This window comes from Camelus dromedarius, chromosome 13, assembly GCF_036321535.1.
Source record: "Camelus dromedarius isolate mCamDro1 chromosome 13, mCamDro1.pat, whole genome shotgun sequence".
NCBI classification, from domain to species: Eukaryota; Metazoa; Chordata; class Mammalia; order Artiodactyla; family Camelidae; genus Camelus; species Camelus dromedarius.
Window position 1 is genome coordinate 67,005,692 of NC_087448.1, and position 17,432 is coordinate 67,023,123.

A 17,432-nucleotide genomic window follows, 5' to 3' on the forward strand; every position below is an offset into this window, starting at 1 on the left:
TAGGGCATGTACTCAGAAGAGGAATTATTGGGCCTCCAGTTTTTTTGCCAAGTAGCTGGGCCATTTTACATTCCTACCAGCAGGTTGTAAGAGGGATTACTGAGATGGGATGGCACTGGAGCATTAAGTTACAGGTGTCTGCTTACTCAGATGAGATGAGTATATCTGATATATGAGTATATCTGATCATATATAATATGATATATTACATATATCACAAAAATCAATTCCCAGTTTGTGAATAAGCTTTTTATTTAAAAATAATTTATATTTGCAGAAGAGTTGCAGAGAAATCACCATCCATCTACTCCTCACCCAACTTCCCCTAATGTTCACGTCTTATATTACCAAGTGCACGTGTCACAGCAAAGAAGCAAACATACGTATATATTACTATTAACTAAACTCTTGACTTTATTCTGATTTCACCACTTTTCCCAGCAACGTCCTTTTGCCATTTCAGGAACCAAGCCAGAATGCCACTGTGAATTTCATATAAATTGTCCTTTATGTTGTCTTTTAAGGAATGGAATTCCTTTTTTTTTAAGTAATTTGTATTTTTGAGTAGAGTTGTTTTTTTTTTTTTAATGGAAGTACTGGGGATTGAACCCAAGACCTCATGTATGCTAAGCATGTGCTGTACCACTGAGCTATTTCCCTCCCACCAAAGAATGGAATTCTTAATTTTAATGTAGTTGCATTTACCAATCTTTTCATTTATAATTAGTACTTTGGGGAACTTTTTGAAGAAATTCTTCCTCATGCCTATGTGACTATGATCCCTTCCTTTCCACAGGCTTTGCCTCTCACGTTTAAGTCTCTTTTTGTCAGAACTGGTCTTTGTGCCTGGTGTCAGACAGGGACTGAGTTCATCTTTTCCCCATGGTTAAGAGCTGTATAATGAGACTTTATATTTGACATGAAAGTCCCTCTGTGTTTTTCTTCTTCAGGAATTCTTTGTCTATTCTTAGTTCTTTACTCCTACATAAAACTGTAGGTTCAGCTCGCTAAGCTCCTTGCAAAAGACAGTTGGGATTTTGATCCAAACTGCACTGAGCTCACTCAGAGAGAACGGACATCTTAAACAATATTATATTTACAGTATCGATATTTTCTACCCATGAATTTCATTTTTTTCTCCACTTATTTTGGTTTTTTAAAATAAGTTTCAAGTCTTCCTTTTTGGGGTGATCACTGAAGTGCCAGTGGCCAAAACGAAGTCCAGTCCCTTTGTGACTTCTGACCAGAGTGAGACACACAGAAGGCATTGCAATGCCCTTTCCCACGTGCCCAGGAAGACTGACTTCCCTGCTTTCCAAAGAGCTGAGACAGACGTAGGCTGCTTGTCCATGCCCACTTGCAAAGATGACAAGGTTCCGGCTGTGGAGGACACCACAGAGGTCAGCAATTTGGCACAGTAGCCCAGGGCTCCCAGAAGAGCCATGTCCTTGACACTGACCCAGTGCAGGGGGAGAAGGCTGCTGCCACAACCATCCACGGGGCTCCACCCAGCAAGGGGGTTATCACTAGACTAAAACTGGACCAGGACCGCAGAAAGGTCCTCAACCATCCAGAGGAAAGGAAAAGGGTAAACAGAAGGAAGAAACAATGGAGAAGATGCAAGAATAAAGTCATCCTATATACAACTCTCATTAAAAATGGCTGAAATGAAAAAATAAAGTATGTTTCAATGCCTTTTAATTTTTCTCTAGAAAATTATTTTCTTAGATTTACTCATGTATTTTATGCTTTGTTGATACTGTAAACAATATATTTTTACATTATATTTTCTAAGTTTATTGGTGATACATAAAAATCCAATTGTTTTTTAATTCTTTAAATTGAGACAATGCGTAGATGTCACCCTTTTAAACTGTACAGTTCAGTGCAGTCACAGAGTTGTCACCATCACCACCCTCTAATTTTAGAACATTTCTGTGACTTTCAAAAGGTCTTTCCATCAGCAATCAATCCCGTCCTCCTTGCCCTGGCAGCAACGAGTCTCTACAGTTTCATTCCGTCTCTATAGATTCGCCTGTTCTGGCTGGACATTTCATACGAATAGAATCAAACGTTGCGTGGTCCCCGGGGCTGGCTTCCTGCAGTTGGCGTATTTTCAAGGTTCACCCACGTGAGCCTGCGTGTATCGGTACTTCCCTCCTTTTAACAGCCGAGCCGTATTCTGTTGTGCAGATATCCTGCACTGGCCATCCGCCCGTCGGCTGATGGACACTTGTTTCCCTTTTCTGGCCATTAGGAATATAGCTGCTATGAACTTTTATTTACAAATTTTTGGGTGGACATACGTTTGCAGTTTTCTTGGGTGGACATCTAGGAAAGAAACTGTGGGGTCCCGTGGTAACTATGTTTAACTTTTGAGAAACTGTCAAACTGTTCTCCAAAGCACCTGAACCGTTTTACATTCCCACCAGCAATATATGAGGGTTCCAATTTTCCACATCCAAACCAGCATTTGTTATTGTGTCCTTTTTACAACAGCCGTCCCAGTGGGTGTGGTGTGGTATCTCCCTCCAGTTTTGATTTGCGTTACTCTAATGACTAATGATGTTTTCCTGTGATCACTGGACATCTGTATATCTTTTTCAGACAAATTTGTATTCAAATCCTTTGCCCATTTTTAAACTGGGTTATCTGTCTTTTTATTATTGTGTTGTAAAAGTTCTTTACCTAGCCAATATTTTTTAACCTTAAATGGAAATTGTATAGAAATCATTTTAAAGTTGTATAGAAATTAATTTTAAAAATTATAGAGAGAGTTCAAAAATTAATTAAAATTTCCAAAGGAATTACACTAAGAAACTGGAAAAATACGTAGGCAAGAATACTGCATTGGGGAAGGAAAATAAAAGCAGATTTAGGAGAACTCACTGCCCAGAAAATGATCAAATATGTTACCAAGTGACAGTCCCAAGGACTGTATGATATTGGCTTAAGAATAGGAAAAACAGGCAACAAAACAAAGCATGGGTTCCAGATAATATGCTTAAACTTTGTGAGAGCTGTTACTAGGACTAACCTGGAATCAGATAACAAAGGAAAAGGAAGCAACTTTTAATAAAAGTCACTGAAGAAACTGAGTGAGGATAATATTTAATAAGTATTAACTCGGTGCCAGGGGTTATCTAAGTGTAGTAACTTATTTAATCCTCTGAACAAGTTCATGAGGCATGTTCTGTTCCCTTCCCCATTTCATGGATGAAGAAACTGAGTCACCAAGAGGGTGTATGAACTTTGCCCAAAGCCCCATAGCAGCTGAGGTGGCAGAGCTGGGATTTACCCCTCGAGCCTCAGTTCTGGTCCAGCCTCTTTTTTGTTGTTGTCGTTGTTAATGGAGGGACCGGGGATTGAACCCAGGACCGTGTGCCTGCTAAGCACGTATTCACTGCTGAGCTATACCCTCCCCATGACCCCTGGCCCAGCCTCTTGACCCCACCTGCTGCTCCTGTCGTGCCACAGTGAGGACAGAGCTTCAACCCAGTTGCTTAAATAGTTACATTTCAAAAGCCCTACTTAAAAAACAAAATAAAAAAACAAAGCTTAAAAAATTTAAATTCCTATCTCAAATGTAGAAGGAGGTAAACATATTGACATTTAATAAATAGAAGAAAGTGTGACATATGAATTTTAAATTATCAGTGTAAAAATAAAATATTGCTACAAAGAAAAAATTGGAAATTTGGGAAAAGATCATGAAAAAGCTACCCTCAATCACCAGAATGACTGACGTCAAAAGACCAACAATGTCAAGTGTAGGCGAGGCCAGGGAACCACTGGCCCTCTCGCACACTTTCTGGTGGGAGTGTGAATTCGGTCAAGCACTTTGAAAAATTGTTTGGCCCTACCTGCTATAAAGCTGTACAAGATGGCCCAGCAATTCCACTCAAAGGCACAGACACAAGAGAAATGAGAACACAAGAGAAACATCCCTCAAAAGACACATAGAAGATACTTAGAGCATCTTTATTTGCAGGAGCCAAAAATGTTTATAACAGCCTTAAACTGGAAACAACCCAAATGTCCATCAGCAGGAGAATGGCTAAATGAACCATGGTTACTCACAGGATGGAATCCTTCTCAGCAATATAAAGAAATGAGTCCCAGATACATGCAGCAACGAGGATGAACTTCCCAGACACCTGGTTGAGTGAAGGAAGTCAGGCATTAAAACATAGGTGCCATGTGATTCTACTTACATGCATTCAAGAACAGGCAAAGCGATCAAGGGTTAAAAATAAAATAAAATCAGGAGTTACTTAGCAGAGTGGGTATTTGACCAGTAACAGGCCCAAGGGAACTTTTTAGGGTGCTAGAAATGTTCTGTCTTGATCTGGACAGATGGCTACACAGGTATAAACTTATTTAAAAATTCACTGAGCTGCACACTTAAGATATGAGTGTGCACTTTATGTAAGTTACAGCTCTGTAAAAATTAAAACCAGTAAATCAACAAAATGTTAAACTAAATGTGAGTGACAAACATTTTTTATTCATTCAACCAACATTTCTAGAGTACCTATTGTGTACTGGATGCTGAAAACACCTCACTGAGTGAATGGGACCACCATCTAGGAACTGAGCATCCTTTGGGGGATGCAGATACACAAATACATACAGAATCTCATAAATATGACTGAGTTGGGAACAGGAGTCAGTGGGGCACACAAGATGCTAACTCTGTTTGAAGAAGTTGGGGGAATTTTGGCAGGAGAGAAGAGGTTTCATCTAGGTCTTAAAAGATGAGTAGAACCACAATGAGATACTGCCTCACCTCTGTTAGGATGGTTACCATCAAAAAACCAAAATAAAACTGATTGGCGAGGATGTAGAGAAATTGGAACCTTTGTGCACTGTTGGTGGGAATGCAAAATGGTGCAAACATTAGGAAAAACAGTATGGATGTTTTTCAAAAAAATCAGAAAATTACAACATGATCCAGCACTTCAAATTCTGGGTATATGTCCAAAAGAATTGAAAGCAGGGTCTTGAAGAGGTACTTGTACAGCCACGTTCACAGCAGCGCTATTCACAAAAATCAAGAGGGGGAAGCAATCCAAGTGTCCAACCATGGATGAAGAGATAAGCAAACTGTGGTGTGTCCACACAAGAGAATATTATCAAGCCTTAAAAAGGAAGGAAATCTGGACACATGCTACACCGTGAATGAGCCTTGGGGACATTATGCTCCGTGAGGTAAGTCAGTCACAAAAAGACGAACTCTGTGTGATACCACTGACACGAGGTCCCCAGAGCAGTCAAGTCCATAGAGGCAGAAAGTAGAATATAGTGCTGGGGCGGGGAGGAAAGGGAACGGGAGCTGCTGTTTACGGGTTGCAGGGTTTTGGTTTTGAAGATGAAAAGCATGCAGGAGACTGGTGCACACACAGAGAACGCACCCCTAGCAGCCCCTCCTCGGGAGCCCCCCGCCCTGGTGTACCTCCACCAGGGCAGGGCTTTGCACGTAGAGCCTGTCTGTATGCATTTGACCAGCACATCCCGTCGTGCCAGGACCTTCCCTCAGTACAGGCCAAACCAAACCCGTGGCCCAAAGGCCTCTGTGCTGGGCAGACCTGAGTCTGAGTCCTGCCTGTGTCATTAGCCACAGCTATCAAATCAGAGCAAATTCCTGAGCCTCCTTTCTGTCTCTATGAAACAGGGCCAATGTGACCCGACTCGAACATGTGCGGTGGACGATAAGACCCTGTGTTTGATGAGTGAGAGCTGCCTGCGGACATGCGTGAGTTTCCGGTTGGCAGTGATGGCCATGAACTAGACTCTGACTATTCAGAGTCCACAGCGCACTCAGGCGTGCTGTCCCTCACTGGATTCTGGAGCCCTGAGAGCCAGCTCTTGTCAACTCCGGGAACACTGAGAAAACGGGGCTTAGAGTTGGTCAGTGACTTGCCCCCGGCTCCCAACTAATAAGTAGCCAAGAAGGGCCCTGGGACTTTGTTTCCCTCTCTATATAGTCACACCTTTAATAAAGACTTCTTTCCTTCCAGCAATTGTTTTCAGAATAGAACTAGATCCTGTTGGACTGAAGCAGGTGTTTGAATGTTTGTGTGGCTTTGAATGTTTCCAGTGTGTATTCCTTTGTTTCTCACTGCATTCAGTAAAGGTCATGACAATTTGCTATTCATTCATCAGACATTTCTGAGCAGCCTCTATGTGCCTGGCACCACACAAAGTGTTAGAGGTGTGGCCCTTGATGGGTGGCAGAGTACAGTTGTGTGTACTGCACAATCCCGGAGTACAGCATTCACAGCACAGCCTTTCCCTAAGGCATCTCTGAGTGCTCCAAGCCTGAAGACAGAGGAGCAGATCAGATCACCCCCTCTCCAGGGAAATGTTCAATTCCACCAAATCTGGTGCTTGCGAGACTTACTTAGGTGGGGGGAGGGGGCAGGGCTGAAGTCCCTCCAGCATCTTGGCTCCCAAATCACCCAACATTGGGTTTTGGGTACCAGGACCCTCCCTGGGGAGCTTCTTTCCCCTTAGTTCTCCACCAGGCACTAACTTTCAGCACCAGCCAAATTTTCCCAGATGGATTTCTAACCACTGAAATGGAGGTTTCTAATGGCAATCCCCACAGCCCTTTACTTAGAGCCGCACTGGTGGGCACTACTCTAATTATTCAATTGCCTAATCCATTTATCTTTCATGATCCATTATGCACCGCTGACAGGCTGCGTCTTCCTCAGCAGATACATAGCCTGGTCTAATGGACTCTGGGTGAAACCAACCACATTGACTAAGGGATTTAGCTGGTACCTAATTCCCCTAAACTATTATTTTATAAATGAACAAGGCAGACAGACACATTTTCTGCTTTAGGATAAATATTTTATGAATTGCCCCTCTGATACATCACATTATTAGTACATTATCCTGTATTCCTCCCCAAGGTTTGCAGGGCCTGGGCGTACACATACTCACGAGTGCATCTGGGTGATTTTACTGAACAGACTGCTTTTAAAATGTTTGTAGCAGTGGAGAAAAGAAATGATTTTGCCTCATGGACAGGGAAAGTTCTTTAAATGTTGATTTGCTGTTTCAGTGTGAAAGTCATCATTTGGGGGACTTCTGGTTTGACAGACATGTCTGGGGTCTCTTTTTAAAAATTCAGTGCATCTTCTTCCCTGGGACCATGCAACCCTGGGGATAAGTTCTGCACAGATACATCAAGGAGAATCTCCCTTATCTTGAGAACAAAGCACGCTTTCTTTTCTTTCTTTCTTTCTTTCTCGCTATTTTTGGTTAAGTTCTTTTTTTTAAAAAGATGCAGCTTATAATATAAAAGCCTGAAGGACAGAAGTGACTGATTCTGGTGTCTTTCCCAGTTAACAGGGGAGACACACACAAAGATTTGGAAGTTAGAGGGAACCAACAGAATTCTAGGAGTTTTTCTGATGATAAATAGCCTTTGTATTTGTTCCAGATACTGTGTCAACATATCTGCTTACAGAAATGAAATCAGTCGTAACATTTCTTAGGGATTAATTAGAATCGAGTTGATAGGGAACGCTGCCTCCTCACCTTTGATAAGATGCCCGGGGGGTTGAGACCGGAGTGATGTGGAAGGGAGGAGTGAGTGTGGTTGATGCATTTACACCTTCTTAGATTCTCCCTTGAGTCTATTTTACCTTAGCCATAAAATGAAAACATTTAAATTTCTTTAAAATTACATTTGGCTTAATTATACCCAGGCCCTGATACCAGTAAGCTCTCCGTTCTGCCTGATTTTTTTTTTTCTGTTGTAAATAGCGACCAGGCTCATCATTTCATAAAGAGTTGTTTTCCATGGGATGTTCGCTATGTGCAGAATGTTAATAGCCAGCGGAATCTGAATAGGCTCTGTGGCTCCACTTGAAACATAGAAAAATGGCGCAGACATTAAAAAAGATAAAAGGGAAAAGGGCAGTAATGAATTTAGAGGAAAATGAACATTAATGGTGCTAGCATTACTCATGCTCCACATAACAGATTATTGGGAATCTGTCAAGCACACCAAATTATCTACTCGTCGGCTGCTGTGGGGCCCTCCGCAGCCATCCAAAACCAGCAAAAGCAAGACAATTTAAGCTAATTTTACTATTTATAACAATAGAACGGGCCATTAAGATAAATTAATGTCATTATCAAGTTTCTATGAAAATGACAAATACCACTATTTCGAGCAGCTTAGAGGCTGTTGACTATAATGAAATCTGCTGCACAGGTACTAAAGAGAAACACTCCAAGTAATTATTTTCTAGTAGCCTGTTTGTTTCCTGACCATTCATTTGCTTTCACCACAATTAGTTCTGTACACAATATGGTGGTAGCTAAACAGTCAACACTGCACAGCATTAGGACTAATTGGGCCATTAGGATGCAGTTTCCAGCCTTTTCCCTCCTAAAGAGAGCTGGGAGTAAACAGACCAGAGGCAGCCATGAGAGAAATGCCCTGGCTTGCATTGTTTTCATTTAAAGGAGCTCCAAACAGGACAATAAAGCACACGGGGGGAAAGCTCTGCAGAATACACCCTCAAGTGAGCCGGACAGTCACTAATTAGACGCTGTGGGAGCGCACCCCCATCCCTCCTGGGGATGCCCACCTGGGCAGACTTCTGCAGCGGCATCCTTGGGCTCGGAGGAGGGCCCTCAGAGGTGTTACGAATACCTTGTTGGGTTGAACCTGGGAATTCTTCCACTGCTCAGGTCCATGATTTCTGAGTTGTCCAAAGCCACACCATGGAAGGCCCATCTCCCTATCACCACTGTGTCATCAATTACTTCTAGGTCATTGTCTTAGGGCCAAAATACTCCAAGACTGTCCACAGCTAGCCAAGGTCTGCTTTCCCTAAATCAGATATCTATGGGAAAGAATGACCCTGAAAATTGCAGCAAGTGATTAATGAAGAAGAAATAATTGGAAATGATTGGATAAAGAAGATGTGGTATGTATGTATATACATACATATATATGTACACACACACACACACACACACACACACACACACACACACACACACAATGGAATACTACTCAACCATAAAAAAGAATGAAATAATGTCATTTACAGCAACATGGATGGACCTGGAGATTGTCTTACTAAGTGAAGAAAGCCAGAAAGAGAAAGAAAAATACCACACGATACCACTTATATGTGGAATCTAAAAAAAAATAACACAAGTGAACTTATTTAAAAAACAGAAATAGACTCACAGACACAGAGAATGAGCTTATGGTTACCAGGGGGGAAAGGGAGGGGGTGGAGGGATAAGTTGGGAGTTTGCAGATACAAACCATTATATATAAAATAGATAAAAAGCAAGGTCCTACTGTAAAGCACTGGGAACTCTATTCAATACCTTGTAATAGCCTATAATGAAAAGGATATATATGTATGTGTAGCTGTATCACTATGCTGTATACCAGAAATTACCACATTCTAAATTGACTATACTTCAATTAAAATAAAGAAAAGTGTGGATGCCCTTGGGAACCCTTGACAGCACACATCAAGAAAAAAAGAAGAAGAAGAAGAAGAAATTGTCACAAAGCCATGCTCTCCAGTGCCTCTCATTGCCTGAGGTAGTTTTAAGTTTTGCATCAGTCAAGGGCCTGGCTGGGAGCTCTGTACCCTTAGTTACTGAACAGGAAGGGATTCATGAGGCCTCTCAGGGTAGCAGCTGGTGCTCCCACAGCCACGATGCCTCTTGTTACTGGGTAGGTGAGCAGACCGCTCTGTGGATACCACTCCAAAACTGCCCGTTGGCCAGGCCCACCCATCTTTCCCCTCTTCAAGCTGAGACGAGGGTGCGGGTGCTCAGTACCGCCTCAAGAAGCCCACAGGTCCTCAGCAGATATAAGACACAAGCACACATGCAAGATCTGCAAAGAACTAGGCACATGTAAGGCGTTCAGGCAACAACAGAACTACTAAGAAAACGCAGAAAAGAGGGCCGAGGGGCAGGGTGCACAGCAATGCCCAAGGCATCTTGCAAACCACATTCCGTAAGGCCTGAGATTTACATCAGCTTCATAACGTGATACCTGCCAAGGTGGGTAAAATACTCTTCCAGTGGCCAGCTGAGAAGCAGAACCCAGGTGGCAGTGGCGAGAGCCGACCTCTGGTGTCTCGCCTACCTCGCGCATATCCTTCCCGCTAGACCTCTTCACGGCTCCACACCTGCGCAGGTAGCCAGGGTGTGTGCGCATGCGTGCGAGCGTGCGCACGCATGCGTGGTCCCAACTCCCTCCCCCCCATCCCCTGAAAGCATCCTCCACCTTCCCACGTTCACTAACTTCCAACCATGGTCACTGGTGGACTTCTTCAGTATGGGGACTGCACAAGCAGGGCCCCTCAGAAAAGGCACGACTCCTGACTTAGGGGGCCATTGAGACCTGGAAAGCGAGGCAAGATGGCTTCAGCATCCCCCTCAAATCCACACCGTAGTCCCCACTGTTACCCTCCGTCTCTCATTCCTTCTGCCCTCCCATCTTCCACTGTAGATGGTCAGCTGCCCCCTCCGCCAATACGGCCATAACTGACTATATATGAAAGCCACAGAGAATGTCTCATTTCCTTTTTACCTGGAAGAGACGTAGCATTCAATTAATACAGGCTCTTTCAGGAAAATCAAAATGGGTTTTGTGACTGCGGTGATTGGGGAAGAGGTAAAATGCAGGTGGGCCATGGTCCTGGAAGGAGAGAAGCAGCCTTCCTGCGGATGCGGCTGCCCCCTGGCCTTGGCATCTCAAGAGGAACGATTTTGAAACAGGATCCCGCTTTGATTCTGAAATCTGTGCTGCTGCAGTTTTACGGACTCAGGGTGAAGGATCCTCAAGGAGGCAGTTTGTCCTCCCTCTGCTTTGGGATCCTCAGAGACACCAGTGCAGGTCCCCCTGGGCTTGCTTCAAAAGTCTGCTGCTGGCTGCTTACCAGGATGGGGCCATCCAATTTGTAAAATTACAAGTAATAGTTTTCAAAGATGTGGTTCCTGAGAAAACTATATGGTGAGTTAATTATATCCCAATGGTGATTGCCATCATGATAAACCGTAACCCCGGAGAGTTCAGAGCACTCTAAACAATTATATTAATTATTCTCAAAGTTTCCCCCAAGGGTAGGCCACTTCATTACCTCTGCTTCCAGATGAGGAAGCTGGGTGACCCAAAGGCAAAAGTTCAAGAAATGGGCTGGAAGCTGCTGCTCCATGGATTCTCCACCCAAGGTGGGTGGTGTTTGCAGGGAGCCACAGTGCTGGGAAGTGAGAGTGGGTGGCGGCTCTCAGAAGGAGACAGCGAGCCTGCCCTGGCAGGGCTAGGAGGAGGCGTGTGGAGGGGAGTGGGTGGGTGTGTGTGTAGGGGGCCCGGAGAGCCCTGGCGGCAGCACCTGACATCCCTTTCTGTCTGGGCAGTGGTCTCCCCGCGTGTGGATGCAGCAGCTGTACCTGGGCTGAGCGGACAGGGCCCACCCCCCCGGCCCACCCCCCCATCACTAAGAGCAGGGGTGGAGATTCTAAGGACAAGACATAGGAGCAGGGCTAAGCAGGTTCGTGCATTTTCTGTTTTAACCTTCTCTACTGCCCTGTGGGGCAAGGAAACTGAGGTCCCACAGTCAAGAATGTGCCCAAGGCCACCCACCCGTGTGTACAGAGGTGGGATTCAAATCAGGCACTCTTGTTTGGGAGGAGGCGTTCATCTCTCAGGCTGCTGCACTCCCAGTGCCAAGTAGTAGGATCCTGGTGGCCTGAGCCTCAGCTTCCCCATCGGTAAAATGGGGTTGATCCTGACTCCACCTGATTTTTATGGATCTTAAGATAAATTAGTTCACAGTCCACACCAGGCACAGAGCCTGGCTCCCAGCTCCTACTCTCAGGCGCACAGACCTGCTTTGACCTCGTTGGCTTGATTTCAGAGCTTCTGGTCCTGCCTGAGCCGATTACTGGCTGCAATAACCTCATTCTGCAAAAATCACCCTGGCTTTTACAGGTCTTTACGGGAAGGAAATAGCCTAATGCACTGTTTTCCCGTGCATGTCAGTAGCCTGATCTCTCTCTAATGGGCTCAAATTGCAGTTTTAAAACCTAAACTATGAACTTAAACTCTCCTACCAGCATGCCAGGACAGGAGTCCTTACTTCTTATGCTTCCAGGGAAAATTAAGAGAAAATCACTTGGTCCCGTCTTCCCCTGAACAGCCTGGGCTCAGACACAGGAGTAATGTGACCTCGGATGAGTTGTTCTGCCTAAAGGTGAACAAGAGGGAAAAGTCAGGAAGGCTTTCTGATTTCAGAACTTACAGCAGCTGCCGACACAGCACCCCCAATACCCGCTCACTCCCCGGTCCTGCTGACTCAGGAAATGCAGAACAGAGAGCCTCAGGGGCAGCCTGGGGTCAGGGCCACCACTCTGACGGCTGCAGCCATGGGCCTGCATGTCCTTCCTGCTTGGGACCAGCCTTAATTTTGAATTCTGCTACCATATTTCCGTGATAGCCTCCCAGGCCCTCCATCCTGCCTAGATTGCTGTTACTGTTAATCAGATAAACTGAATTGCCCTCAACAAGCTGCTTTTCTGGCCAAGAACTCTTGGCAAGCCAAGAGCTAAGATGTTCTACGTGCCAGGACCTGTGCTTGGCACTGGACACCTGCCCAGGTTTCACCTCATCAGAGGCCAGGTGCTAGCCCCAATTCCACAACTGAGGAGACAGGCTCAGGCATGCGCAGTTGACTGCCCAAGGTCACACAGCTGGTGAGTAATGGACAATAACCTGGGCGGTCTCCACTTGACCTCTCTGCTGTCTGTCTAGAGCCCATCCTGGCTGGATTCCTGGTCCCGGCCCCATGAGACTCTCCTGACCCCTGAGCACCCAAGAACCACTGTAACAAAGCACTGGGTGTATTGACCAGACGAGGTGCAGGGGGCATTATAACTTAATCAGTTTACTGCAGAGAGGATTGTTTTACTTGCTCACAGCCACCAGACTGTGAGCTCCGTGGGGTCAGGTGCTGCATCTGCTTCCCTCACTATCTTATCCCCACTGCTAGTGTCTGGTGGGAAGAAGGAAGTCGGTTAAAGACTTGTTGAATAAATGAATGAACTGAGTAAGAGAAGAACATCTCTGGTTGGGCCCCCCAGCGCTGCCACTTTCAGGGTCCACACTGCTCCCCCAGTATTTGAACATGGCCCCAGGGGCAGAGTGGCGATGGTCTCCCGCTCAATGCTCATGGGGACCCAGGGCCTTTTCAGAGCGGACCACGAAGCACATGACACAGCCCCGGCCACAGAGGCCGACTGTCAGTGGTCCTGGCTTTCTCACAGCAGAGAAGACAGGGCACCCCTGGTTCTGGTCGGAAGATTCAAGGGGGAGTGAGGAGGGGTGATGGGCTCCTGGCCTTTCATTCACTCCTTCTTCCAACTCTTAGCAAGAATTTTCTTCGCACTGTTTTTTAACTGCTTAACTCCCAACGAGCTGCATCATGGAAGGAAGCCAGGCATGCCTCTATTCTCCCTTCATGCATGAAAGGAGACGTGGATGGCTGCTTTCCTGCCTTCCTTGGACCCAGGCACTGGGAGGGCAGCTGCGGCGGACGTGTAAATCGCATCTGGCTGAGCCACAGGGTGTCCTGGTGTGGCCAAGCTGGTTTATTCACTTTGCTAAATCTGTTGCTCTTGTCTAAGTTTAGCAGCCTACTGACTGCGAAGACTAGGACCCAGCCGGGGCCCGGAAGCACACGCTGGAGGCCTCCCTCCCGGGCCGTGGAGAGCCACGCATTCACCCGCAGGCTGGGATCCGGTCCAGCCAGCTCAAAGCAAGTATCCCAGCCCTTCCAGGTCTCCTCTTCTCATCTGGGCTGTGAACACTCAATAACCCCAAATTCCATTTGGGTTCTTTTAAAAAAAACCCCAAAACAAAAAACAACCTGTGAATCCGGAACCATACAGATTCTGTGTTTGGACGGGACTTTTCTGCTGGATTCAGAACAGTGTCTGATGAACTTAGTTCACTACTCATTGTGGGTTGAGGTGGGAAAATTCCACCTCATGTTCATAAAAGTGCCCCTAAGACGTGGAGCTTTACCGCCCCTTCATGGGTGTCAAAGTCATTTCCATTAAACTGGGTTTTCCAGTTAACCTGAGTCTAGCAAATAGAGGATTTGTTGAGTTGAGGTTTTTGTTGTCGAGGTAATGGCTGTGATGAATGTTGACTTACTGTAATTTTTCAAGTTTATTGATCCAGAGCAGTTGAATCTCACTGTACTTGGGACCTCCCAATGGTGTGCACAGGAAAGTGCTTGATAAATCCTGAGCAGAGAGCCAGTTCCAAAGGCCTGGAAACACATTTTCAAATTGGAGCCCGGGTTTTTCCTGTAAAGCAGGAAGGCAAACCTGATTCAGAGGGTTAATTAAAAGAAGAGAGGAATTCACATCTTCTCTTAGCTCTCTGATCTTCCTGGTGTGTTTAAACATGTGTAACCAACTACCAGCAAACAGTTCCTTAAAGTGACGATGACTTCGGAGTGTTGCACAACTGGGAAGGTACCTTCCCTAAAACAGTGCGTTGTTCTCACCTGGGCCACATTCTGGTCACTTTCAGTACTCAGGAAAACAGGAGATAAAGACCCCCGGGCTGGCCTTGGGGTCAGATCCTGGGAGAGAAAGCCCACAAAGGGGGGAGGGCCAGCCCAGCCCCCCTGAAGGGAGAGAGCTGTCTCCCCATTCAGCAGAACAGGAGCAACTAAAAGCCTTGGGACGCTAGGGAGGTGGGGGCAAGATGGGTTCTCAGCCTGGGCGAGATGAATAATACGGTGGAAAGCAAACATTAGCAGGATTTCTCTTCTAATCAGGATCATGAAGCATTTTACAAATTAACCACTTTCCTCTGACACTTACCATACTGAGTGGCTCTAGGTAGAGACATCAGGGCGGGCTCGGCCATCTGCATTTAGAAAATTGCCTATACATTTATTAAAGTGAAATTCACCCATTAATTCATGCCATCCTCCCTGAAGACTCTCATTAGCACATTGAGCTAATTACTGAAACCACAAGCCCAAGGGTTGGGCTGTGGGTTTTTGTTTTTTTTTTTCCTATTACAGTAAAATTTGCTGCCACCTTAGTTTTATAGGATTTAAAAAAAGAAAGTGGCAGAATCAGAAGAACCTTCGGATGCTTTCATGCCGGCGCTTGTTCTTCTCTGTGGGAGGCAAAGGCAGCTGTTCTTTCAGCCAGAAACACTCTCAGTGAAAGAGTGGCCCGAGTGTCCAGCCAACACCGCGGGCTTCTAAGAGCCCAGCTGCTTGGCTGGGACGGGTTAGGAAATAAATTCAGAAGGGAACACAGGCTAGCATCCGTTCACTCTTTCCTCTGATACGTTTGTTTTCCTCCTCTTCCCCTGCTGTCCACGTGGCTCTTACCTGTCCTTTTCACCCAGCAGAAAGCCAAGGGATTGCAAGCGACAAGAAAGAGTTAAGACACATTTCTCAAGCTTTCCATCGAAAGCATCTTAAACTGTGAGCTTTGGGGGAGGGATCGTGTTATAGACCCCACCTAGGAACATATGGGTGCAGTCCTGTGTACCCCTGGTAATCTCAGTGGTCCCCTGGTATTTTAAAGAAGTCTTTGATCCTCTTATACATTAAAGAATAATTTAAAATAAGTTCTTAGTTACAGATATGAAATCTTTAAAGTATATAGTATAAGTGAAAAAAACAGAACAGAAAATTGTATGAATCCTATGGCTGCAATTACCTAAAATTATTTCTGCATTTAGCCAAGGACAGGAAGGAAGACAAGAGAAATCAAAGGGGCTGATCTGTGCACGTGGTAGCAGGACCTCTCCCTTCTACACTTTTACAGACAATATTGTGAAAGTGGCGTTTCCAAGGGAGTTCTTTCCTTGGCATGTTGACCCTGCCTGTCGGCTCACTCACACCAGTGGAGATGCTGGGTGGGGTCAGCTGAGAACTGGGTCCCCAAAGTGCCTGCAGCCTAATCCCCGGAACCTACAAAGCTTACCTAACATGTGAAAGGGAACTGGCAGATGGGACTAACCTGAAGACCCTGAGATCAGGAGATTACCCCGGATCATCCAAGTGGGCTCTACATATGATCACAAGCATCCTCTACGAGGGGGGCAAGAAAGTCAAAGTTGGCCGTGGGAGATGCTCCATCTGAAGCAGAGGTTGGAGTGTTGGGAGGAAGGAGCCAAGGAGCCAGGTGGCCTCGGGGACCTGGAAAAAGCAATAAGCAGACTCTCCCCTAGAGCCTCCAGAAGGAACCAGCCCTGCTGACACCTAGATTTTAGCCCAGAGAGGTCTAAGCTCTAGAGCCGTAACAGAATACATTTGTATCTTTTTCGGTGGGGGGGGAGGAATCAGGCTTTTTCTTATTTATCACTGTTTTTTAACAGCAGCACTGGGGATTGAACCCTGGCCCTCGTGCATGCTAAGCATGCACTCCACCACTTGAGCTATGCTCTCCCCCCATTATAGTTTTCAAAATATGGCAACAATCTAGAGTCCAGCAGTAGGGCAACAATATGTCATGGGGTGCGTGGAGGATAGGTTTTTATTTACAAAGACATTTCAGGACAGGTTTAGAGAATCACACTGAAGTAGGACTTTCACGTGTCCATGGTCTCCTATAAACATAGGGCCATTTTCCCAAAGAAAGGAAAACATTAAACATTTTGTTTTTCCCAAAACAAAATGCAGCGGCACTGGTGGTGTGGTGGTGAGCAGAGCGGCCTTCCGGACGGCTCAGTAACAGCCAGCACACTCCCTGCTCTGCAGAGCTGTTGGCTGGGGAGGGGGAACCTCACTGTTTGGCGTAGGAAGCCCAGGGTTCTCCAAACGGGTCAACAGCCGACCACTGCTCCTCAGTGTGAAATCGAAAAGGTCCGTCAGGGATAACAGTGGGCAGGATGTGAGTGAGACCCTGAAATGAAGTTACTCAGAAGGAAAGAGAGTCAAGGCTCATCCCAAATTCATAACAGGGACCTAAGAACAGAGCAGAGTTGGTAGCACAGTTGACTTCAGAACAGTATGGGGCTGATCTTGGAAGGGCCTCAAGATCCCGCAAGCCTTCCCAGTGGCTGTGTCTTAGAGAACAAAGGCTGAGAGTGCAATTGTGAGCTATATACAAGAAGCCACCCCAGCAGGGACACCTGCGGGGGGGCGGATGGTGACGGTGCTCGGAGTGTACAGGACTGACCTTCAGCAGTGGCACCTTGTGGCAGTCCGGGAGCTGCGGCGCTGGGCCTCCGGCTTTGTGAGCTCGGTACCTGGAGTCTGCTCAGGATGAGGAGAGCGCTAGCGTTCTTGGAGAACTTGGGTGGGAGGCAGACAGGCGGGACCTTCAGAGGGGCCAAGTGGGCTTTCTGCTCAAAGGGATTAGGGTGCCCCAGCAGTTAATTTTATGAA

General features: G+C 45.9%; 1 long non-coding RNA gene across 1 annotated transcript in view; it reads right to left on the reverse strand.

The window, feature by feature from the left end:
• Positions 1-17,432, reverse strand: part of LOC105086575 (uncharacterized) — a 60,515-nt gene that overhangs the window by 27,463 nt on the left and 15,620 nt on the right. Inside the window, exons 5-7 of the long non-coding RNA XR_010383704.1 lie at positions 14,222-14,376; positions 12,121-12,254; positions 4,081-4,157 (exon numbers count right to left, since the gene is read on the reverse strand). This is a non-coding gene — a long non-coding RNA (uncharacterized LOC105086575). The remainder of the gene's footprint in view (positions 1-4,080; positions 4,158-12,120; positions 12,255-14,221; positions 14,377-17,432) is intronic.